The 26,169-nt window shown below is 44.8% G+C and overlaps 1 pseudogene; it reads right to left on the bottom strand.

Annotated features, from left to right (window-relative positions):
* Positions 1–4,655: 4,655 nt before the first annotated feature.
* The window catches only part of LOC132416042 (mitochondrial import inner membrane translocase subunit Tim29 pseudogene), a 96,563-nt pseudogene continuing 75,049 nt past the window's right edge, over positions 4,656–26,169 (bottom strand).

Here is a 26,169-nt window from a genome sequence, read left to right as displayed (position 1 = left end):
ATTCATGCATATATACTGTTAAAGTTGAAACAGAATTGAAAGGTGGTAACCAAAAGGGAAGGTAAGTTAATTTAGAGAAATTTAAAGGATGAGAGGGAAGCAATAAACATGGTTGAATTTGCTGAATATTTTTCTATGCTGGGAAAAAAATATTACCTGATAGGTATTTGATACTTGAAGAGAATGAAATAGTTCGATTCAGAAAGTATTTTGAAGCTTTGATTTTCTTTTGATGCAGTAGGTGAGGTCTTTTATTTTTTTAAGAAAGTATCTAGTTCAGTTCTGTTTGAATGATCCTTCAGTATCTCTCTGCAGACATAACTTGTTTTATTGCACTTCGCTTTATTGACCTTTGCAGATGTTGTGTTTTTTACAAATTGATGGTTCGTGGCAACCCCTATCAGGCAAGTCTGTGGGCGCCATTTTTCCAATAGCATTTGCTCACTTTGGGTCTCTGTGTCACATTTGGTAATTCTCACAATATTTCACTTTTTCATTATCATATTTGTTATGGTGATCAGTGATCAGTGATGTTTGATGTTACTATTGCAAAAAGATTACAACTCTCTAAAGGCTCAGATGATGGTGAGTGTTTTTTTTATCGATAGTGGGGTTTTTTTGTTTTTGTTTTTTTGTGGCCTCTCCCGCTGCGGAGCACAGGCTCTGGACGCACGGGCTCAGTGGCCATGGCTCACAGGCCCAGCCGCTCTGCGGTATGTGGGATCCTCCCGGACCGGGGCACGAACCCGCGTCCCCTGCATCGGCAGGTGGACTCTCAACCACTGCGCCACCAGGGAAGCCCACGATAATGTTTTTTAATTAAGGTATCTACATTGTTTTTGTACAGAACACTATTGAGCACTTAATAGACTGCAGTATAGCGTAAACATAACTTTTACAGGCCCTAGGAAACCAAAACGTTCGTGTGACTCACTTTATTGCGATATTTGATTTATTGCTGTGGCCTGGAACCAAACCTACAATGTCTCCGAGGTATTTCAGGTTGAGTATGATGAGCAATTGGATTCGGTTCAGCTTATAGCTCACAAAGGTTGTGTGTTTCCTTCTGGTTAGGTGGTTGTTGTCACCCCTCGGTCTGGCTGACACCTCCAGCTATTGTGAAACTCAGGGGTCTCCCCTGGAACTGTAAATGGAGACCCCAAATGAGATCAAATGAGGCAGACGCCTTAAATCAGAAGTGTCAGCTGAAGAAAGAGCTCTTTCCCTGGGTTCCTGCAGAGAGCGGTCCAGGGGCCCATCACTTAATTCAGAGCTAAAAGAACATAAGCAGCGTGCTGGGTTTTCAGAAGTGGCGAACTGAAATCCTTTCCCCTCAAATTTCAGAATTAATCAGGAAATATCTACAAGCATCAGATAGATGAAGATCAAAATGTCGTCTTTATTGCTGGCCTCACTCAATTAGAACATGTGGTTGGAATCCGTGGCCCAGTAATTGGGTTTCCACATCTTGCTTCTCACTCCCTCCTCCAAGGCAAGGTATTAGGACGGCCCCTTTGTAAAGCAGACACTTCCTTGGTCAACGGCAGATAGGGTCACTGTCTCCCATCTGAGAAATCTCATGAGTTCAGACCGGTAGAAATGGACTTCCTACCTGCCTCCAGAAAGGAGATGCCAGGCCCAAGGTAACTCATCCTGTGCGTGCAGAAGCAAGAGGAGATGCCCCCTCCAGGCAGACAGCCCTGAGACAGAGCCAGGACCAGCCGAGCCAAGCTCAGGCCAACTAGGCAGGTAGCTCCTTCTCCTCTGGGGAGCGAGTGAAGGGGAGAAAGGGACCAGCAGCATTAGGGAATAGCTGTCCACTTTCCACGTATTTTATCCTTGCCCTTTCGTCTCACAGTTCAAAACAGCACTTTGAAAACTTTCTTCAGAATTGAGTCCCTGAGTAAAAGCATTTTCATCCTTCAAAGGAGCCACTCCCATTGCTTTTTTTTTTTTTTTTGCGGTACGCGGGCCTCTCACTGTTGTGGCCTCTCCCGTGGCGGAGCACAGGCTCCGGATGCGCAGGCTCAGTGGCCATGGCTCATGGGCCCAGCCGCTCCGCGGCATGTGGGATCTTCCCAGATCGGGGCACGAACCCGTGTCCCCTGCACCGGCAGGCGGACTCTCAACCACTGCGCCACCAGGGGAGCCCTCCCATTGCTTTTAAGTCAGGAGAGCCATGGTTGGCTTTTTCTAGAAATCCCCCTTTCCATCATGCCTACCCCTTCACCAGAGGTTCCTGTCCTTGTCACTTTCTTCATCCTTAACAACTGAAAGTCTGCAGCCCTTTCTTGCTAAGAAGGGCCTCTTGTGTTGTCTCACACCAGCCCAGGTGGCTCTCACCCATTTCGAGACATTTTTCTCCCTCTCCCAAGCACCTGCCCTCTACCCAGCACACACAGCTCGGAAGCTCTGATCTCCACCAAAGCCTTGGACCATTTGGATTATTTCCTGAGCACTTACTGTAGTAACAGCCTGTCTTAGAAGACTTAGTAAAGGTAGGGAATGGATTCCCTGTATATACTAGTTTTCTCTATACTTACTAAATGTAAGACTGGAAACATTGATGTTGTTGATTTTGTTGTCATGTTCTGTTGCGTATGAGTTCTTGGGCCGTTGAATTCATTCATTCAACGCAATCATTTATTCATTCACCTACTAATGTTTCTGCAGTGTGCTTGGCCCTGTGCTGAACCTGGGGTTACAGATAGGAATAATGCTCAGTTCCTATCTTTGGGAAATCAGTCTGGGGGGAGGGATGGACGTAATAGATATTTTACCATATGGCCAGGTAAACTGAATTATAGAAGCACATTGAACCGAGGTCTTGGTTGAAGGTTGAAGGGTGAGGGAGACCAGGACATTTTGGCATGTCCTGGTCTCCTTCCGTGTGAAGAAGAGTGGAATGTGCCGCAGGAACAGTGAAAGGCAGGCTGGGCCCAATCTGTGGAAGCCTTTGTAAGACAGAAGAAGGCGTTTAAACGTCATTCTGTAAGCAACAGGAAGCTGGCAGAGATTTTAAGCAGAGGTGTAACTCGATCAGCTTTTTATTAGGGAGATAACTCTGCATCAGGCGGATGGGATTCGTTCTTAGAAAAGTTAATCTTTCCAGGGCAATAGGCACTTGGCTGCTGAGAAGCCTGGCTTTCAGCTCAGTGTTTGGAGGGTCTCGAGTGATATTGATGTAATTGAGCTTTTAGCAAAAAAGATGAAATCGTAATAGCCAATATGTCTAAAATGAAAAGAACGTGATTTGCCTTATAATAAGGTACCCCCCTTAAAAATAAATCTTTAATTCAACCTATGAATTTTTAATGCCAAGAACGCAGCATAATACTTTGAAATTGAAACTTGAGATACAGGCATGGCAAAAATCATCCCTACAGTGGATTTGGGGCGTACAAATTGAGCAGTATGAACTATTGACACCTCCTGGTGGCAGCAGATGTGTGCTGTTTGCTTGGTCAAAACAAGAGGGAAATGTATCAAAGGCATTGAAAATAAATAACACTGGCAGCCCAGGAGGAAGGGATGGGAGGATGAAATGGTCCTGGTCTCAGGACCGACCTAGTAGAGACCTGCTGGAAGAGAGAGATGGCAGAGGGAGGCCTCAGGTGACCAGGGCCAGCCGCCACTGCTCCTAGTGAGAAGGGCTGAGCAAGGGCGTCTGACAAATTTAAAACCAAAAGGTAGATGACTGAGATCGGTGTTCCAGAATGTCCGCTGGCAGTTCTTTTGTTGTTGGTGGTTTTTTTTAAATGTATTTATTTGTTTTTATTTTTGGCTGTGTTTGGTCTTCGTTGCTGTGTGCGGCTTTCTCTAGTTGAGGCGAGCGGGGGCTACTCTTCTTTGCGGTGCACAGGCTTCTCATTGCGGTGGCTTCTCTTGTTGAGGAGCACAGGCTCTAGGCACGCGGGCTCAGTAGTTGTGGCTCGAGGGCTCTAGAGCACAAGCTCAGTAGTTGTGGCGCACAGACTTAGTTGCTCCGCGGCATGTGGGATCTTCCCAGACCAGGGATCAAACCCGTGCCCCCTGCATTAGCAGGCGGATTCTTTTTTTTTTTTTTGCGGTACGCGGGCCTCTCACTGTTGTGGCCTCTCCCGTTGCGGAGCACAGGCTCCAGACGCGCAGGCTCAGCGGCCATGGCTCACGGGCCAGCCGCTCCGCAGCATGTGGGATCCTCCTGGACTGGGGCACGAACCCGCGTCCCCTGCTTCGGCAGGCGGACTCTCAACCACTGCGCCACCAGGAAAGCCCTCAGTTCAAAATCTAAAATGAAAAGTTGAAGTTTCTTAGGACAGTCTGGGAGTCACCTAACAACTGTGATACCTCAGTCAGGGGAACCGTGAAGCCCAGTGAAAAAGGCTTATTTCTGTCGGAGGCTCCTTACCGACTCTGGCAGCGATAAGCATGACATGGTATGTCGCTCTGCTCTCCCCAACCCCCAGACCAAGAAGGCTCTATGAATTAGCTTCACCTCACAAGGAACAGATCAGACAGAGGCCCGCAATTTTGTGAAATCCCAGGGAGAGAACACTACACGTAATTTATTTCTATCACTCTGCATCTGAGGCTTGAACACACCAACTGCACAGTCCCAGGCCAGCCGTCTGCCGGGGTTTAGAGGCCGGTCCGGACCCAGGCCGGACTGGGTTTCATCTCGCGACCTCCGATGGCACCAGCGGGTCGGCCTGGCTCAGGGCGACCTGGTCCTTCTTCTCCTGCTTTAAGACCTGCTCCTCCCACAGTGCCTGGACCACGTGATAGGCGGTGAGCACCACGGACTTGGGCTTCTCCTCATCGAAGAGCCGCTCGTTGGCCTCCGGGTACAGCTGGTGGGGCCCGACTGCGTGCACATGTGCCGGCAGGTGCAGGAACTCGTGGGCCTTGAGGTCGCAGTCGCGCATCTGGTACCCCGGCAGCCACCAGCGGCCCACGAAGCCCACATCTGCGATCCGGTCCAGGAAGTCGGCCCAGCAGGGCTGCAGGTAGCGGCAGCGGGCCTGGTGGAGGCTGACCTGGGCGTCGAAGGGCGTCTCATACACCAGCGAGCAGAGGCCCGGGCTCACGGGGCACCGGTGGCCGCGACCCGGAAGTCAGAGCGGCTGCTGCAAGGACGCTTCCGAGTCGCGTTGCGTGAGGCGGCCGCCAGCGGAAGGAGGGTCCCCGACGCTTCGAGAGATCGCTCCAGGCCAGGGCGCAGCAGGCCGCCGTGTCCCTGCAGGCCTCGGAGGAGTCCCAGAGCGGAGCGAGGGCACCAGAGCCCAACCGCGCCCACTTGCCGGGCTTCGCAGACGCAGCGTCGCCCTCCCTTCCGCGGCTTCGGGACCAGAATCCCTCCGGAGCGGCCACCGCCCTTCTCTTCAGCTTGGCCAGGTATGCGAAGCGGAAGGCCGGGGGAGTCTCTTCTGCTCTAGCGCCAACATTGCGGTTCGTGGCCCCTTTTTAATTAAAAAAAAGAAAAGAAAATGAGATTTTACGACTGCTTGCGTAGAAGAGAAATATTTGCCTTTATGCCAACATAGTGCAAGTATGCATCTTGCTTCTTGCAAGAAGCGGACGTTCTTGTGCTATGGGCCCCAGGGGCGCGGTGCCCGCAGCATCTCCTGGCAAAGTCGGCCCCGAGGGGGGGCAGCCGGAGAGGCAAAAGGTCACGCGGGGAAAGAGGTGAGCTTCGCTTTAAAGGAACCTGGAGGGCTTCCGTGGTGGCGCAGTGGTTGAGAGTCCGCCTGCCGATGCAGGGGACACGGGTTCGTGCCCCGGTCCGGGAAGATCCCACATGCCGCGGAGCGGCTGGGCCCATGAGCCATGGCCGCTGAGCCTGCGCGTCCGGAGCCTGTGCTCCGCGGCGGGAGAGGCCACAGCGGTGAGAGGCCCGCGTATCGCAAAAAAAAAGGAACCTGAAATCAAACTTGCACTCAGCCACTTATTCCTGTTTGGCTTCAGGCAAGTTATTTGCTCTGAGCCTCAAGTTTCTCCGACGTCAAATGAGGATAATAAATCAGAGCAGCTCCCTAGGATTGCGGTGAGGGTGGAATGAGACAGTCCTCCAGACTCAGGACTTTACGATTGCTCAGTGTCTGACATGTAGTAAGCGCTCCATAAATGGCGGCTGTTACTCTTCTTATTTTATTATCATCGTCTTCCCTAAGGGTTTGACGCATTTGGCCAGTATGGTTGCTCAGCTCAGAGCAGGGCCGACACCTGTCTGCCCACCCACTTTCTCCCTGGCAAGGTGAGCAGGGATCTTTCCTCCTGCAGGCATTAGGCCTAATTCATGGTAGCCTCACTTTGGGTTCCTCTCGCAAAGAGAGTGTGGGCCCATGGGGCTGCCAAGCCAGCTGGTTGGTAACGCCCACCCCTAGGCACAAGCTGATGAACCTCGCCTGTGTTCATAGTTTGGGAGGGCAGTGATGGTAGCAGCCATCGCCCTGCTCTGTGACTGCTGAGATTATCACATTCCAGGGTGCTAAAAACTGCAATCATTATTTAACGCATTTGGTTGAGTTTCAAGCCTTTTTTTTTTTTGCTATGTACACAGATTATTATAAATTTTTTAAAAGTACACTATTTAAGGACCTGAATCTATTCTTACACATTATTACTGGAGAGTAAAAAAGTTCCATGAAATTTGAGTGTGTGTGTTTGGGTCTTTTGCTAGCCTAAAGTTTCCATAACTACATCTGTTTAAGATTCTGTGGGTATGGAAATCTCATATTGTTGATCTAGAAGGGCTATTTTTGCTTTACCAAAGGCCAATCACACAGGTCAGTGGCAACCCCTCCCCCCGCCTTGCTCAACTGCTGTTCTTTGGGCATTAATTTTAATGTTTAAATAGTAAGTGCGTTTTCCAGACTGCATAAAGCACTAGATAAGCAGAAGGCCACTGGCTGGGGAAGAGGAGAATGCTCAACGAAGCCTTTCGCATAGAGAGAATGCTGAATATCTCCACCATTATTTAGCATCAGAATCAGTTATGGCTGTCTGACTGATGGACAATTTTTTCCCTACCTGCTCTCTTTGCAAGTGACCTATACTGTCTAGACAGTTGCATATTATTTATACATTCATTTCAGATTTTATGATTTTTGTTTGTTTCAGTAAAGTTGTGCAGGTTTCATGCAGCCAACTATTGGAAATGTACTTCATGAAAAGCCATATATTTGCACCAGGTGAATGCTTGCTTTCTTAGAGTTGTGTCACCATTAAAATTTTTAAAACGTGTTTTCTTTTTTTAAGAAAAGACCATTATATGAGCTCTGAAAAAAAATGAGACCAAACTTTCCAACACACACTCCCCTCCTATCTTCAGAGTACCAGCAGCAGGCCATGGAGAGAATTAAAGACAGCTAATTTCAAAGGTTCTTAATCAATTCAAGTTGATCCCATTTGTTGATTAGGGAGTCAAAACGCATTATTTGCATTCTGTTTCAAATTCAGAATTTTCTTCAGGAGATTTGAGGCTGGAGAAATCTCTTTCAGAGCGATCCCTTGGGCAATAAGGGAGTTAATTTGAAAACTCTGGTGAGTCTGATGGGTTTTGAAAGTTTCACATGAAACATTTATAATGGCTCCTTTCAGGGTGGTGGATTTTGGTTGAGTGTGTGTGTGTGTGTGTGTGTGTGTACTTGTGTGCGTGAGGGTTCTTCAGGAGTCATGAACCAGTGGCTGAAGCTTTGTGTAATTATCTGGGTAGTGAACAAAATGCCCCATTTCCATCCAGATACATGGTGTTCTGTAGACATTACAGTTGGAGAAGGGCGAATAGCACGAAGTTTAGGATTAAATGGAGGGACATTCCGTTCCCGAGGTGCATCTGAAGCTTGGGGCTAATTCTGTGCAGGTCTCAGGCCCCAAGTCTGACCAGCCCCACTACCTTGGATGCGCAGTTTGGAACTGTGTCTTTTCCTGGCTTCATTGTGGGAAGACTTTCTACATGAGACTGAAATTTGGTATGGGTTCCTTCAAGCCCATGACCTGGTGAGCTCTGGGAGACAGCGTCAGAGGAAGTGAACCCGAGGGCCAGTTCTCCTGGGAGGATGTGCTCAGTGTAACCAGAAGTGAGGGCATGCATCTGGAAGTCCCTCCCCTCGGATTTCACCTCCCGCCCTCCCAACCCCAGTGAATTTTGCTAAAAAAATCCCAGCCCTGCTTAGAAAAGAAGCATGTTGATGTGTGTGCCCTACATATTGGAAGAAACTATTTCTTTGGGGCAAGATTATACATTAACCTACTTGCATCTCATTTATGTCAACTGGAGATGGTGAGGGTGAACATTTCATAGGAATTATATGAAGAAAAAAATGTAGCTCCAGCTGGATACACTTTGTTCTGTATCTTTGGAGTCTCACCCCTAGCCCCGCAATACGTACCCGCTTACACTGCTTCCATGTTCCATGGGGAGTCACAGTGGGCACCTTAAAATTGACCCTGGTCACCAAATTGTCAACTGTGTTCTGTTTATCAGCCAACACCAACATTAAATCGTAAAACTTGCTTACCAGGTGGCTAAAGTTATTTGGGATGTAAAAATATCACAATGAAGAAAGCAAACAGTCTTCACCACTCTTACAGAAAGGGAGAAAGTTTCACCTGTCTAAATACCAATTCTAAAACACACCATTTCCTTCGATAACGGCAAAGTGGTCCTTTTCAAAGGCTGTTTCTTTCTCAGCTTTGATTTCATTTTCTATTCCGTTCCTACAGTATAAGATTAATTCCCACATTCTGCATATTGCCTGGAGTTCAGCACACATGTTCACCGAGGTGTACAGCCCTCAAATAACTTTGGTGCCTCTTTCACCCACTGTTAGGAAGTATATTTAAAAGAAATTGCCTTTTATAGATTTAAATTACAAAAGTACTGATATCATGCAAAAGGCAGTTTAACTCATGCAGGCATACAAATAGGTAAATCTTAGGGAAAAAGATACCAAGGCTAATATGAATGTAAATAGGATTAGCTGCCTGCATTAGCAGCGGCTGTGAAATTTAAAGTACTTTCTGTTAGGTTATTCTTTAAAATACACCTATATTTCATGTGTGCATTTGTAGATATTTGGGAATATATATTTTACTTTGTCTTGAATTTTGTAACAAGTATAGACAACGGTCCTGAACTCCACTTATTGACAGCCGAAGTAGAAGGGGAATTTAACTTTCTTGACGGTTAAATATTTATTGATGTAGAATTTTAAATCTCTAGGAAAATAGGACACATTTTGACCAAGAAAACAGAGATTCATATTGCAAAGAAATTAGAAAACCGAGTGTCTAGTGGTTTTATTTTTCTTTTAAGAAAAGCCTTGTTTGTTCCCAAAGGTTGAATCAGATGTCAGTGAGCAGTTCAGAGCAGGGATTGGCAAACAGTAGCCAATGGGCTGGATCCAGCTCCCTGCCTGTTTTTGTTCATCCTCCAAGGTAGGAATGGTTTTCACGTTTTTCAATGGTTGTAAAAAAATCAGAAAAAGAGTACTTCGTGACACATAAAAATTACGTTAAATTCAAAACTTAGTATCCATAAATAAAGTTTTATTGGAATATGGCCATGATCACGTGTTTAAATATTGGCCGCTTTCTCACTCTAATAGCAGATTTGAGGAGCTTATGGCCTCTAGGGCCTAAAAGATTTACCATTTGCCTTTCACAGAAAAAGTTTGCCAGCTCTAGGTTTAGAGTAAAAGTATCTTTATGCACTTTATTGTTGCGAATCAAAATCACGTTATTGGAGCTGGAAATCCGTTCTGAAAAGAATCTCTCATATTTGTTTACATTGAGATTATTTTCTTAGCTAGAAGCATCAGAAACAGATTATAGGTAATAAGGCATTTTTAAAAAGTAAGCCACAAGATAACAGAGCACCTACGGGCTACAGGTCTTTGGATGTCTTTGGATGGAAAGATGTGTGGTCAAGTGAGAGGGAAGAGCCTGGATCTGGAGTCCAACTCCCTGGGCTCACATCTCCGGTCTGCGACATAAGTTATCATGCTTAACCTTCTTTTTTTTTTTTTTTTTTTTTTTGTGGTATGCGGGCCTCTCACTGTTGTGGTCTCTCCCGTTGCGGAGCACAGGCTCCGGACGCGCAGGCTCAGCGGCCATGGCTCACGGGCCCAGCCGCTCCGCGGCATGTGGGATCTTCCCGGACCAGGGCACGAACCCGTGTCCCCTGCATCGGCAGGCGGACTCTCAACCACTGCACCCCCAGGGAAGCCCAATGCTTAACCTTCTTGCTCCATAGTTTCCTTATCAGTAAAATGGGGACAATAATGAAAACTTGTCTCATAGGGCTTTGCCAGAACTAAATGAGATGATGCATTATCACACGTTTAGATGAGTGCCGGTCGGCAAAGCTCAGTTAGCGCTGGTTATTTTTTTTTTTTTAAAATAGGATGTTGGCATTTAAATCCTTGTGTATTCTGAGAGTTCACTTCCATGATAGAAGCACCTATTCTTTAGGTCACAATATTTTGAAAGGGTTCATTAGGTAACATCACTTTGGGGTTTTGGAACACTTCCATGTGATGTGCATGCCAGCTGAGGATAAAATGCTAAAAATACAGCTTCCAGGAATCATTGATCAGGAGTCAGTTTTCTCGAGCTATGCTGAGGAATGGGATGGGACCAAAAGAATTGCTGAATTGACTTGCTTCAATCCAGCCTGTCCTATATTAGTTAATTTTAGATCTAGTTAAGAATATTCACTTAGTCCATCATTTTCACATGAAGACCTCAAGGTCCAGAGACTGGGATAGACTCAGCCAAGTCACACAATAAAGCAACCCCAGAGCCATGAGAGAACTCAGGACTTATAACTCTCAGACCTGGAGCCTAACAGTAAAAACACATGCGCTCAGCACCCTTTTTCTTAGACCATGATACTTAGCACGGTGCCCAGCACTTAGTAAGTGCTTAGTAAACATAAGAACAACAAAAAAGAATGAATGAATGAGCTACCTGAAATCTTTAAAGCCCTTTAAAACACACACAAGCATGAGAAAGATTTATTCCAATGGTTAAATGAAGAAAACGCTCCACAAAGAATTTTTTATGGTAGATCTGCCCCAGTATCTTACACCTGAGCACCTGCTGTGATCCGTAGAGTCCAGTCCATCACTTTTTTTGCCAGTAAGAGTTTGAATGATTAGTGATTCAGTCCATACATAATGAGTTTATGCTTTTTCCTTTTCCTTTTTACCTACTCATAATTTATATTATAGTGGTATATTATATGGATCTCTATAAACCACCTCCAATACATATTGGAATAAGGTAAAGTGTGCATAAATAAATGAATTGATAGGGCTTCCCTGGTGGCGCAGTGGTTGGGAGTCCGCCTGCCGATGCAGGGGACGCGGGTTCGTGCCCCGGTCCGGGAGGATCCCACATGCCGCGGAGCGGCTGGGCCCGTGAGCCATGGCCGCTGAGCCTGCGCGTCCGGAGCCTGTGCTCCGCAACGGGAGAGGCCACAACAGTGAGAGGCCCGCGTAACGCAAAAAAAATAAAAAAATAAAAAATAAAATAAATGAATTGATATATGGATGGATAAAGTACATAAAAGTGAGAAGGAGAATAAATGGATAAGTAGGTAAAAAGAGACGGTCAGCCAACAGCCATAAATTGCTTAGATGGGTATACAGTAGGTGCTTAATGAATATCGGTTGACAGGATAGCTAGATTAATATATTTTAGAAAGCTTTTCAACATGCAAAATTGCAACAGAATGTAACCTGACCATCAACTTGACCAAACTGGGCACATTGTTCCAGAGCCCTGGAGTTAGATGAGCTTTCTTCTGTCTGGCCTCACAAGGAGCACGGGAATACAAGGGCACCTCCTTCCCAGACCAAGTTTGATGCACGAAAATCTAGATTCCCAAAACAGATCAAAGAGCCATGCATCTCACTATTCATTCATTCATCGAGTCCCTGCATTTTTGCCAGACCCGTACTAAATGCTGCACATCCAAAGCATTGTGCTTACCCTCGTGGAGCTTATAGTCTAGAAGAGCAACTAACATTAAACAGATATTCACGAGATATTACAACGTAGTTACACTTCACTAGAGAGGGTGCCCCAGGATATGGCATGTGAAGATTGGTTTGGCTAAATGGTACCTTTATTTAGCAAACCTTTAGTGGAGAAGACCTGATGGAGGAGGACAGATTTAATAATATATGTTCTCCTGGTGTTTAATGGTGTGTGAAGTCCTTCCCACAGGTGAGATGCATGATCACAATCCAACCATCAGCACTTTGGGGCATTTCTGTTCTCAGTGGAAAGCTTGTAAAACCAAGAGTCAGAGAAACCCATTGATCTAGAACTACCTTGGTCCACATAGGCCTCTTTTCTAAGGCTGTATGCACAAAGCCAAGGTCATTTGGAGGAAGCAGGAAAGAACTCAACTTTTGAAGATGCAGCAAAGGGTTAGACAGCCCTGTTAGTTGACTGCATAACTGGTTCATCAGTTGGCTACTGTCTCAGTGTGATTATGAATATTCCTCTTGCACAAATAATAAATAATTGATATTTTAAATAAGCATCATTAGTAAGTTATGCACTTGATAATTTGGTGGAAGCATTTGATGAGTGCCTAGATTGTACAAAACATTGATCTACATGCGGTGGAGATGGGGGCCTGGAAGGTGTGCCACTCACATCTCCCTTCCAGAAAGAACTTGCCATTCAGCTACAAAGAAGGCAGTTACCTCAAGCCTCTATTTGTTGGCCTTCAGAATCCACCTCAGCTTTCAGCCAAGACCATGCTCCTCCTAGGCAGTCTCTAGGTCTTGGCCATTTTTGCCCCATGCAGAACTCCACCAACGGCAACCATTGTTCTGGAGCTTCCTGTTGAATTGGTTAAGAGTTTATCGGATGAACATTATGTTCTGAGGCTCTTTCTTCCTAATCCTGCTTCCTCCCCACTTTTCCTTTCACTGGTATCAGCTCTGCATTGTGGTCCAATCTTGCTTCCTCCTTTGTACCAGTCTCCCTTCTAAGATGGTTCCCAATGATTCCCAGTCTCCCAGCATTCACGCCCTTGTGTAATCTCCTCTCCTTGGCTATTGGCTGGACCTAATGACTCACTTTTAATAAATGGAAATCAGCCAAAAAACGATGGGAAGTCATTTCTGTGACTTCGGTCTCCCTAGGGCTCTCTTGCTCTCTCCCCCAGTTGCTCACTCTGATGAAGCAGGCTGCCATATTGTGAGCTGCCCTATGGAAAGGCAAGAAATTTAGGGTAGACTCCAGCCAATAGTCACCTGAGGGCCTCAGATCAATAGCCTTCAAGGAACTGAATTCTGTCAATAACCATATAAGTGACCTTGGAAGCAAATCCTTCTCCATTTGAGCCTTTAGATAAGAGCAGAGTTTCAGCTGACACTGATTGCAGCCTCGTGAGAGACCTTGAGTCAGAAGTACCTAGTTAACTTGAGCCATATTCTTGACCCACAGTAACTATGGGGTAATTTGTTACACAGCAGTGACTAAATAACGCATCCACTTTTATCTTTCATAGGCATTACTCCTTTCTGGAGAACCCAGCTCATCACATCTGATCATCACATCTGAGCCTTGGGAGAGAAGTCAAGGTAGGAAATGCAGACCTGATGGTCAGCAGCATAGACGTGGAACAAGAGATGATATCATTTCGGAGCGCGAGGTTGAGAAGAGAAGGGATCGGGTTGGGATCTGTGCATAGCTTCAGGCATTGGAATAAGATCCAGCCAAGGAGACAGAGGAGGGATCAGAGAGCTTCCTTCTCTGGGACATCTTTCCTCATTCTTCCGTGACTCCTCCCCACTGCTCCCCTGCAGGGGTTGGTGAGATGCTCCCCCACACCCACCACCCCGTTTCCTCCCAATGCAAGTCATCCTGCTGTATCATAATTGTTGATTTCAGTGTCAACCTCCCTAAGAACCCACAAGAGATCCTTGAGGGCAGGGCTAGTGTCTTCTTCGCCTTGACTTCCCAGTGTTTCACAAGGCTGGTGCTCAGTAGGAACCCATGTAATGTGTGAACAAATGTATGATCAGAATGTATGCAACCAGCAAAATGGGATGTAAGTTTGACTGTTAAAACATAACTCAGTGAACAATTCTGTATTAAAACCTTAAGAAGGGGGCTTCCCTGGTGGCGCAGTGGTTAAGAATCCGCCTGCCAATGCAGGGGACACGGGTTCGAGCCCTGGTCCAGGAAGATCCCACATGCCGCGGAGCAACGAAGCCCGTGGGCCACAACTACTGAAGCCCACGCACCTAGAGCCCATGCTCCTCAACAAGAGAAGCCACCGCAATGAGAAGCCCACGCACCGCAACAAAGAGTAGCCCCCGCTCACCACAACTAGAGAAAACCCGTGCGCAACAACGAAGACCCAACGCAGCCAAAAATAAATAAATAAATAAAATAAATCTAAAAAAATTTTTTAAGAAGGTAGATCTCAAGTTTCTTACTGTAATTAAAGAAAAAAAAAACCTAAACCAAAAAACTATAGCTCAGCTTTGTCAACATCTGCCCTGTAATACATGCAAAGTAATATATGCAGTTTTCTCAGTTAACCTTCCTAACTCTGTGAGACAGTGACTGCTATTTCCCACTTCACAGGGAGGAGACGAAAAATGATGCATTAGCTAGTGGGCAGCAAAGATAGAGCTTGAATGTGGGGACTTTGAGGTCCCGCTCTGCATGGGAACTAAAAGTTAGGTGAAGGCTCCCCAGCCTTCAGTCTGGACTTAGAATCTGCTTCTTGTGTCCAGGGGCTGAGTCTCCAGGCAGTAGAATCTGCCTTCCCTTCTCCCTTCAGTCATCTGGATCCTGGGAAGTTCAGTCCCTTCTGGCTGAGATCTCTGGGGTGACTGGCCAGGTTGGGTGAAATGTCTGAGATCAGCTTTTTGTGGGGAGAGGCTGGCCTGTAAACAGGAATAGTATTCTAACCGCTTACCACCCAGCATGCTCTGTTTACCTGTGGTTGGCTTCAGTGTCATGAAGATACAGACATCATCTGTCCTTTGAACTATGTCACAACTATTTGTTGCAAAGTAAAAATTTCGTCAATAAGCAAGTCATTTTTCTTCCTTTTGGATCATTCCTCCTTACCCATCCCTCCCCTGCCCTAAATTGACAAGTCATATGGCTGTTACATAGATACCATCTCAATAAGCTGACTTTTCCTGGCAACATCAACAATATGATGCGATAATGTGAGGATTGTACACATGCAGGTACAAAAGCTTTTGAAGTATCGGGGTGGGTACGTTTTCCTTGTAGCATAAAATCCGCATGCTGAGTGAGCATCTGCTAGTCACTGTCTATTCATATGATGGCAATAGCCAGTTAGTTGCACAATTACTGGGCACATTTTCATTAGATGCATACCATGTTTTTCCAAGAACAATTAAAAAATACCTGGAAATGGTCATGGAAAGTGTCCTTTGTTGATTTGACTCAGTTAAACGATGATTTCAAATAACTTTTGATCTAAATTTCTGTATAGAGCCTCCAAATAAACCACTTAGTGACAAGCTTTATCTGTTTCTAATTTATAATAGAGCAAAAAGAAAATTTATTTTAGGGTCCAGGAAATACTTCCTTAATCTCGATGTGTCCTATCACTACAGGGAGTAGCTTTGAAGAAGTGGAGATATCAACTCAGCAAATGAAACCAGAATAAGGCAAGGGTGCTGCTTTGATAGGAGAATTAGTTAGTTCCACTCACAAAGGGGCTACAAGGCAGTGGGACAAGCATAAACTTAGGAGACTTGCTTCTCTATTGAAAGTGTGGTCCATGGACCAGCAGCGTGAAGATCACCTGAGAGCTTGTGAAAGATGCAGAATCTCAGGCCCCACCTTAGACCTGTGGAATCAGAACATGCAGGTTAACAAGAGGCCCAGGTGATTCTTGTGCACATTAAACTCTGAAAAACTGCTGTAGCACCAGCCTTGCCTGTAACTAGACAAACCGGAGTATTATTCTCCATATTTAAAATGAGGACTTTGGCCTAGAGTGGTGCTTCCTAAAGTAGGATCTTCCAAATACTGCTATCCTAAGATGCTCCTTGGGAAAGAGGATTCTGTGGTCAAACATGTTAATGAACAATGATTGTTAGCTTATTCAAGGCTCTGATAAGTCCTGCAATAAAGGAACCTTTTTAAGTAGCATTATTTGATCTCTAAACCATTTTTCACTAAAATTCCATCCCATGGAATTAGTGTTCTACTGAGCATGCTCTGAGGGAAATTGTTTTGGTTTTTTTTTTTTTTGCAGTATGCGGGCCTCTCACTGTTGTGGCCTCTCCCGTTGCGGAGCACAGGCTCCGGACGTGCGGGCTCAGCGGCCATGGCTCACGGGCCCAGCCGCTCCGCGGCATGTGGGACCTTCCCGGACCGGGGCACGAACCCGTGTCCCTGCATCGGCAGGCAGACTCTCAACCACTGCACCACCAGGGAAGCCCAGGGAAATTGTTTTTAAAAGTCCTCTTTACCTCCCCGATTCTATAAAATACATGTCCTCTACGAGTTTTAGTCAGCATTTGTGTTGTGACAGGTGGTCCTCTCAGTAATCTTCAACCAAATCTAAATATCTCCTCTTTCCCAGCTTGTTTGAACCTTTAGAATGCTTGACCTGGAAGCTTAAGCCAAAAGATAAATAGTATAGGGGGACCAACCGCTTTCCCTAGACTGTCCTGGTTTTAGCACTCAAAGTTCTTCATCCCAGGAAACCCCTCAGACCAGGGCAGTTGGTAACCCAAAAAATAGATCCGTCTTAACAAGATTGACAACTGGCTCGTTTTCCATTCCCCTTCTCTCTCCTCCCCTCCCTATCTAGTCCCCGTCTCTACCTGGCTCCCCTCAAATGATCAGCACGGGAGGAGTTGCCTGGTGGTTTGGTCAGATTGAAAGACACACGAGAAAAAGGGTAGTAGGTGTTGAGTTTGCAGACACAAACCATGTGGGTCGCAGTTCCAATGAATGGAGTTGTCCCGTTCAGCCAACCTGATACAAGAAGAAATCCCAAGCTTAAGGTAGAGTGTGAGTCTTTGCTTCCCAAACAGATTCATCATAATGTTGAAAAATAAAGACCTACTTTGGAGGAAACATGAACGCTAAACATGTCAGGTGTATTTTTGTATCTTTTAATCAGTTCTTGAAGAAACGCAGTATCCCCTATGGTGATGAAATCTAGATTGCTCAAGTTTCTGGGTATGGAAATTTGGGGCAGGAAACACCTAGACAGCCCCTGCCCTTGAATCTTTTTTTCCTGAGGCTTTCAAATATATTACATTTGATTGACAAGATCCGCACATGTGTACAAACTTCCTAGTTCAGGGATTGTTTTTTTTCCTTGCTACAGTCCAACCTCTATGAAGTATTCTTTGTTAAAGAATACTTTGTGGAGTCCTCCTTCTAATCCCTATAATTCTAAATTCCAGCCTTACCTCACTGTGCATTGCATTTTCCTAGTTTCAGTTCGAGGGAACGTTTTAAAAGACACCATTGCAACCAGAACTGGATGCCTCAGTTTTTGCAAAAGCAAAACCAAGTACTAGCATCCTTTAAATAACAATATTTTCTGATGTTAATGTTGAATTAATCCAAGAAATGAATATGTATTGATGGTATTCTTTTGGGTTTTGAAAATCCTTACAACCACATAATTAAATGAGTGCCTTTAGAAATACTGATAAAAGCCCATTGCCATTCAAATATCTATACAAGACAATGGCCGTAAGCTGTGGGCTTGGGAGATTAGTTTGGCCACGAGCCAGTGTTTATCACAATATTTCCATCTCAGCTGATAAAATTTAATCATTCTTATTTAAATAGAAATCAGAATTAATGCAGGTTTTAAAGAGAAGGAATAATAAACGAATCACACTATCTTTATTTCAGAGCTCCTGGCATATATTGTCTATTCAGAATGGAAATGCTAGCAGTTGTTGTGTTGTTTTTCTACCTTGGACTTTCATTCCAGAGTCCTCCAAAATAAGGAGCTATTGCTTCTCGAATATTTATGTCTTCAGCTCTGCTTTAAATAAAGTGGTTCCCACCCTCCTCTCCAGTGGGATAAGCAGGGCTTTGCGTGTGCCGGGGATTGTGACTTGAGTTGGAAGCAGCAGGGCACGTACTTGAGTGATTTCTCCCAGAGGGGCCATGGGTTTGGACTGTCCATTCACATCCTCTTGCCTGGGTCCCTCAAGACCAACAGCGGGAATTGAGGAGGCATCCAGTGTAGATGGAGTGTGTGGCTGGCTTTGGACCAGAACCGTAGTGCTGCCAGAGGTCAAGTCCAGAGCCAAGTCTCTCCCTGGAACAGAGACCACAGCTTCATGTAAGCAGTTACAGCCTAAAGAAACCTTATTGGTCATTTAGTTCAACCCACTCATTTTGTGGACTAGGAAGTTGAAATCCAGAGAGCAGAATTGACTTGATTCTTCAGGGTCACCCTTCAAGATAGCAGTCTTGTTAGTATCACACTAACCTGGCAAGTCAGTTCTCCAGACCCCAGCCTGGTGTTCTTTAGACTTTGTACGGTCCTCTGAACCCTGGGCTAGACCTGGAGTGGATGCAACTCAGTACTATTTTGTGTGACTCTGCGTATACATTTTTGGTGCATGTCTCAAATGCTGTGTACCAAACCAAACCCGTTCAAATTTAACGGGTTTAAATAACTCCCCATCCACAAAATAAACAAACCAACTAAAGGAACCACATTTTACCTCAGGATTTTTATTTCTTGGGTGGAGAGGTGTAGACAACCTTATTTCTCTTCCTCCTCCTTGAAATAATATTTTTTAAAATTTAAATGTCTTACATTTAAATATTAAAAAACCCAGTTTCCCTGTCATTTCATTGTCTACATAATATTGCTAATATTAAAAAAATAAAATAATTCCAATAGGTAAAATTTACTGATCATTTACTATGCTCTGGGCACATTACTATCTCATCTAATCCATACAACATCCCAGTGAAGTGGGTACCATTTTTATTCCCATTTTACAGTTGAGAAAACTGAGGCTCAGAGGGGTCAAGTAACTTTCTCAAAGTCACCCAGCTAGCAAGTGACAGAGCTAGGAGTCTAGTGGTAGAGCTAGTCATAGTCCTAACAGCTTATCAAAATGCAGTCTGGCTATAGGCTCTGGCTCTTAACCATGATTCCATACAGCCTCAGAAATGTGGATTCTTAATTTAGCCAGCACTAAGGACTTACCCGAATTTTTAATTTCAGTTCCTCTTCAAACTTTATGATGAATCCCATTGTTTCCATGACTGTATACTCTCTCCCAGTTGGAATGAGGCCCTTGTAAAGTCATTTGGTGTAAACAGTTAAATTTGTTAGAAAAGGCATTTTGGAATCAATTTGACTCTATTGCTTTTGACTTTTTTATGAATTTCAGTTTGGGTTAAGGGTGTATCAGACTTCAAAACATCTGGTTAGGTCATTTAAGAACCTTCCTGAGATTTCACAACCCCTTAAGACTTCCTTTCAAATGCGGACATTTCCTCTGTCACCACACTCTTACAAATGCTTTGAGAAGCAATGAAACAGTGCTTTATTCATCTGCAATAATGTAAAGAAGACCTCCTTAATCTGGCATCAGTGGGAGTAAGATGTTTCACATGAGTGAAATTTCCAGATACCTCGACCTTAGACGAGTTGACCTTAGCTCTTAGATTTAAGAGCTGGGAATTTTTTTCTCAATAGGTTTTGATAGTCACACATTCCTTTCTTTTCTTTTTGTTTTCTTTCTGTTTGTTTTTCTTGGGTTTTAACCTTTCTTGATAACCCAGAGCTATGGTCGTAATCATGAATAATATACTATGTACCCTAGTTGGAGGCTCTGGGAAAAATGATCTTTTGGGATTTGAGACTTGCAAACAAATGCCACTTTGTAATGAAAGCATCCCTTAAATTATTTGACGCCTTTAGAACTTAAACTATAAGCAGGATGATATAATTTGAGAATCATGCAGTAGTTTGAATACAAATACCACGCTTGCATTTTGATAGGCTGTTAGGATTATGAAGACAAGTTGAGAGGGTTAGTTAACTGTTATGGGTGCTCTGGGCTCACTTAGCATAATGTCCTTCAGGTTCATCCACATTGCTGCAAATGGCAAGATTTCCATCCTTTTTAAGCCTGAATAATATTCCATTGCATGTATACACCACATTTTCTTTGTCCGTTCATCCTTCCATGGACATTTAGGTTGCTTCCCTGTCTCCTATTGTGAATAATGCTGCAGTAAACATTTGGGAGCATATACCTCTTATAGGTCCTTTTGTTTGTTGCCCTTAGCTTGTGTGTTTTAGTCTCTGTCAAACTGAAATTTCAAACATAATAACTCAATTGAGAAACTCATGAGTGACAGATGGTCCTCTGTCTCCATTATTTATGATCATGTCTCGACTTAAAAATTAACCAGGTAGTGAAGAAAGTCACGTTTTGCATGACATTGGAGGCTGTTCCAACCAGTTAGCTGCTTTAAAAGGAATATTGGTCTTCAGATGTCTTAAGTGTCCCTTTAGGAGTCTGCCTGACCAAGAACAAGAGAGAACAAACTTAACTGAGGTCCCAGCAGTTCTGTCCGTTCCAACCCGAGTCCCAGGGTGAACAGACAGTGCTGACCCCCAAAGAGGCAAAAGGCAGAGTCTGGACTTCCCAGGCCATGCCTGTTAGACTTGAGCTAGATCAAGTTTCCTCATCATCCCCATCCACTTACGGGGGTCTGTGCTGGTAAATACCATTTTGGGCAGGTTCTCCTTGTTTTTTTACCATGGTTACTGCAGGGGCACCCTTGCTGGACTTACTGTATGTCCTGCTGCTGCCAAAGTAACACTGGTCATTCTCCATCACCTTTGTCTTAATTCCCCAGAGAGAACCTTGGATTCAGGACTTTTGAGAACCCTCCTCTCTCCCATCCCTCTTTTCCAGCTTTTCCTGCCCCTCCACTCACTAACTCAGGCACTTAACCCCCCTCTGCCCAGGTAGTCCTTCAGTTATTCCCACCTGTCAGTCACTTTCCTTTCCCTTTCCTTTCCCTTTCCTTCCTTTCCCCCCCCCTCCCATCTGCTGATTTGTACCCTCCACCTACTGGTTCTAGTCCCAACCTGCTCTCTAATGCTGTGTGATCCTTGGCAGGTTGCTGCACCTCTCTGGACTCCATGTGTGCATCTATATAATAAGAGAGTTGGATTGGATCAGCAGTTCCAAACCCAAGTGCAGGCAGGTTCCAAAACGAGAAAATAAGACTGATATACTTTCTTTGCATATGAAATGATACTTAAAAAAGTCTTCCCTTTCCCATCAAAACCTACTTGCTTTGATTTTTTTTGCTGAAACACATTACCGTCTCTGTCTAGCTTTCATCTTTCAACCAAGGATAGAGACAAGGGGCTGAGAAGTAGGTCACAGTTCTGTTTGCTCTAAGAACAAAACAGCACAGGTGTGATGACATATAGCAAATGACACCAGCCTCTGTGTTGTGAGGCAGTAGGGAGCAGTGGAGATTGTGGCAACTGGAAAGCAGGACACACGCCCAGGCTGAGGGAAGATCCTGTTGTGCAGCCCCAGATGGGTATAGCTTGGCTCTCGCTACCCCCAGTAGGATTTGGAAATTCAGGTTTTTAATATAAAAATCTCTCAATGTTTTATTTTCTTTTAAACACTGGCATCTAATTTCAACTCTAAAATTAAAAAAAAAAATCATTATATTAGTGAGCACCGTGCAGGCCTAACAAAAGAGGCCTCTGGGCCATATTTGGCTTAGGGGAGACCAGTTTGCTTCCTGGGGATTATAGGGCCTCTTGTATAAGAGTCCCTATGTGTTTCCAGTTAATAATTCAGCACCTCTGAATCACATCTTTACTCTGTGGATTTTCAGCCCTTGCACATTCGATTTATACTAACCCAACAATCATTTCATTCATTGCTTTGCAGTTTCTCGAACAGTTTCATTTCTGTGTTTTATCTCATTATCCGGATCGCTTGTTCCTCAGGGCTGAGCCAAGTGCTGGACTAGACTCCAGGGAGAATTGCTAGGGTGAAAGGCGCCGGTCTCTGCCTTGGAAGGGAGAAGATGGGATGGAGCATAGCTGATCTGGGCAGAGGGTACCGGGGGAGGTGCAGCCCAGGATGGGCCTGAGGGCAAGGGCAGCCCTTCCTCAGGTCTTTTCTTGATTCCAGGCATCATCTCTAGCCCCAGCTCCATAGTTCTTTGCCCAGACCACTGCAGGAGCCCCCAGTGACCCCCTAGAGCTAGTCTGGTCCCCTCCAGGCCTTTGAAATCACAACAGCCAGAGTGACTTATTGTGTTTGTCTGGCCTATTCTAAACCTTCTAAGGGCTTCTCATTGCTCTTTGGATGAAACCCCTAGGCGTTAATGGGGCCTAAGAAGATCTGCCTGGTTTGACCCTCTCCAGTCGCATCTCCAGTCCCATCTTCACATTCCTGCTGTCTTCTCCATTCTTGCCTTTCAGTTTCTCAAACACATTCCCTTTCCTCCCACACTGGGCCTTTGCACATCCTCTGCCCTCTGTGCAGATGCTGCCCTTTGCCTGGTTAAACCCTTCTCAGCATTCAGGTCTCAATACAAGGGTTGCTTTCATGAGGAAAGCTTTCCTGAGCCCCCAGGCTAGGTCAGGCTTCCCCGTGGTCTGTGGGAACAGAGGTTTGAATTGCCTTCTTCACCATTAAATTCCTAGATTGTACAATGCCTGGCGCAGGGTCGGGAGAAAATAAATATTCACTGAGAGGCGGAATAAAGAGCTGCTGGAAGGGTGTGATTTTAGGAGTACTTGCTACCTCCCTCTGTCCTAAAAGTATGCCCTCATCTGGGTCCTCTATCACAAATTAGTTTTACAGTAAGAAATATGGGTCAAGAAAAAGCATCCTTCTATAGTCTCTCCCTGGGAGGAGAGTTTAAGAATAGGCAGGGTGAACTCGGGCGACCGGGAATGTTCCCCGTGCCTGATAATTTTCGATCCGATTACTGCACCGATCACCACCTGAGAGATGCATGCGTCTGAGAAAAGCCATTTTCATTTTGAGGGTGCGGCATTCAGCACCCTGCTATCTGGTGCCTTGTTACCCAAAGCATAGTCTGTGGTCCAGCCACATGGGCATCATCTGGGAGCTTGTTGCAATGTGTACTTGACATGGACAGGCACTTTTTCTAGTTCACTCTTGTATTCCCATGGCCTGGAGTGGTGCCAGGTACACAGAAGGTATCCAGTGAACGTGTGAATGAATGAGCGATGGGAGGACCAAAAGCTGGAGTGAAGGGCTGTTTGAATGCAGGCATGTTGCAGATGAAGGGGGAATGAATGAATGCTGGATGAATGGACACGCGAGCGTGACATCATAGGCGTGTCAATGATGGGTTCCTTCCCTATGGGCACAGGGCCCTGGAGGAGGGGCTAAAGATACCCCTAAGGCTTCCTCAGGGGAGAGGGTGGGCCATCAACCACAGGCCCAAGAGGTGAAGCTTTGGCTTTGATTGAAGAAAGGGCCCCAGGAGAGTGGCTGGACTTCTTCAGGAACATGGGGCAAGCCCATGTTTGGGCATTAAAGTAAAACAAACAGCTAAACTGTTTGGTCTGTGAAACAGTGATCCTATTATTCCCAACCTCGACAAAGCTTGCTTAACTTGAACTTCAACTGTTGTCATTATTCATCAAGACAGCGCAACCCTAATCCCTTGGTCTTAGCTAAGCCCCAGGCTTGCCTGTGCTCCTTGCAGTGGATCCCATGAGCAGATCCAAGCCACAGAGAGAAGAAAAAGGAGAGCAGATGACCACCAAGAGGTTGGTGATACATCCATGAAGGCCTGACTGTCCAGGCAAAACTTCAGAGGAGAAGCTACATTTTCTTATTAGTGTCATATTCCCAGGAAAAATAGGTCTGAAATATTAAGTGCTGAGTATGGAACATAGTATATTGTTTGGTAAATTTTCTACATCATGATGAAAGTAATAATAGTTCATACTTATATAGGCATTGCTCCAAGAAACTAACTTATATGAACTCATTTTACCTTTGTAACAATCCAGTGAAGAGCTATTACCACCCTCCCATTTTGCTGATGAGGAACTGAGGCCCTGAGAGATGAAGTAATTTCACCCAAGGTCACACAGCCATTGAGTCAGTAGCAGAGCTGGGATGCAAACCCAGGCAGCCAGGCTCCCCCGAGTGCATGATCTCAAACTATCTACTACCCAGCCTCATCTGAAGTCTGAAGACTATTAAACGAAGGGATGCGTGCATCCCTTCATGCATTTATTTATTCTGCAGATCTGAAAGCATCTGTTATAAACTAGACCCTCTCCGTAGGGATCCAAAGGCAAAAATAGCAATTCCTTACCCCTGTACAGTGTTTTAGAAAGTATTTCCTTGATGGCCCAATGATCCTCTTCACAGATGTGGACACCTGACGCCTGGAGAAATTGTGTGTCTTTTTCAAGGTCCCGCGATTAGAAATAGAACGAGCTAGAACCTGAACCTGGATGTTCTGACCCCAGACCCAGTGTTATTTCCACCCTAACACGCTTGTTGAAAATACTGGAGGAGATTGGATACACAGACATGTAATAGGAATAAAACAAGATAGAAATGGTTTGTGCTTTTACAGAACATGTTAAATACAATGGGGAGCTGTAGATTACCATTGTGTAACAGCCTACATGCTACCATCCTAGTGGAAGAACTCACCTCCTTTATCAGCCTTCCTGGAGAGGTGTTGGAGTGTGTTGTTTTAAAAGAATAAATACATGTATAAAACATCTTGTAAAATGCATGATTAAACCAGCCACAATTTCCTTTCCAAAGAAAGTATCGTTCTGAACCTCATACTATTAGCTAAAAAAAACCCTATTTGCCAGTTTATGAAAATAATTTGGGGTCCATATTTCTCCGCCTCGTGGACTGACTTGCCCACTTAAAAGGTCGCCCTTTTGAAATGAACTCTCATTAAAATGCTCAGCTAGTGACATCAATAAGTTTATCCCTTGGAGAAAGCAAGCATGCTGGGGCTGTAATGACATGGTCTTTTGGTGATCTGAAGGCATTGATTAACCCTCACCTGCCAGAAATCATTAGCAACCAGACTGCTATTTTCTGATAGTTTTGAAAGGAGGATAAGTTTTAGTAAATAATCATTGGCCACTTTCCCAGGGGGAAAACCAGGCTGGATCAGCGCTGAACCGCCACACTGGTTTATTTTTTAGTGGGTGTATTCAGGGAGGAATGGAAATTGCATTCCAAGCAGCTAATTATAGGATAAGTGTGCCTACTTAACCAGGGAAAGCATGTCAGCTCTGCACAGAGCTATCATATTATATACATTTACTGTTCTCTGGATAATTAACAGGATCAAAATATTACTGTCAGATTCAAGGGGAAAATTAACACATTATCTTAATTGTCTTTTCTACTCAGGTACAAAGCATTACCATTTCAAAAAGGACTTGTTTAATACATTGGAATTTTAAACTGCAGTTCATGAAGATGCCGTTAATCCCTTTCCAAACTTTGATCTACTGTTGTGATATCTTTGGACCCTGATTTCTCTGTTTCACTTTCGAACTGTTCAAAAAGGTCATAGAGGGTTACCACATTTTACTATTACCTTTGTTATTGAAGTTATCTCTACCGTATCTCTATGGTAGAGACTATATAATGGTGACCTGGTGCTTCATCCTTTCCCAGCTCTGCATGCAGTGACATTACATTGGTAGCTTGCCACCAGCCATGGTGCAGGTATTTATGCCATGGAAACTGGCAGATACTACAAATCAAGGCTTTGTTAATTGTCTTAGACCAGGGTTGGCAAACTAGAGCTTGTGGGCTGGATGTCTATTTTAGTAAATAAATCTGTTGGAACACAGGCGCGCTCATTTGTTTATATATTACCTGTGGCTGCTTTTGTGCTACAGCCACAGAATTGGGTAGTTCCTGCGGAGACTGTATGTTCCGTAGGCCTAAAATATTTACTGTCTGGCTCTTTACAGAAATGTTGCTCTGGTCTGTATTAAGAAAGTGATGGAGAAAATACCGATAATGAAGCGGCAATTTGTACGTGTTATCATGTCTATAGCCGTTACATTTATGACTAGCTTGTATAACTAAAGAAGCCGGGGATCTCGTCTGCAGTCATGGCTATATCTAGGAGTTC

The sequence above is a fragment of the Delphinus delphis genome, chromosome 20, assembly GCF_949987515.2.
Source record: "Delphinus delphis chromosome 20, mDelDel1.2, whole genome shotgun sequence".
Classification (NCBI taxonomy): domain Eukaryota; kingdom Metazoa; phylum Chordata; class Mammalia; order Artiodactyla; family Delphinidae; genus Delphinus; species Delphinus delphis.
This window is presented reverse-complemented; position numbering and strand designations above follow the sequence as displayed.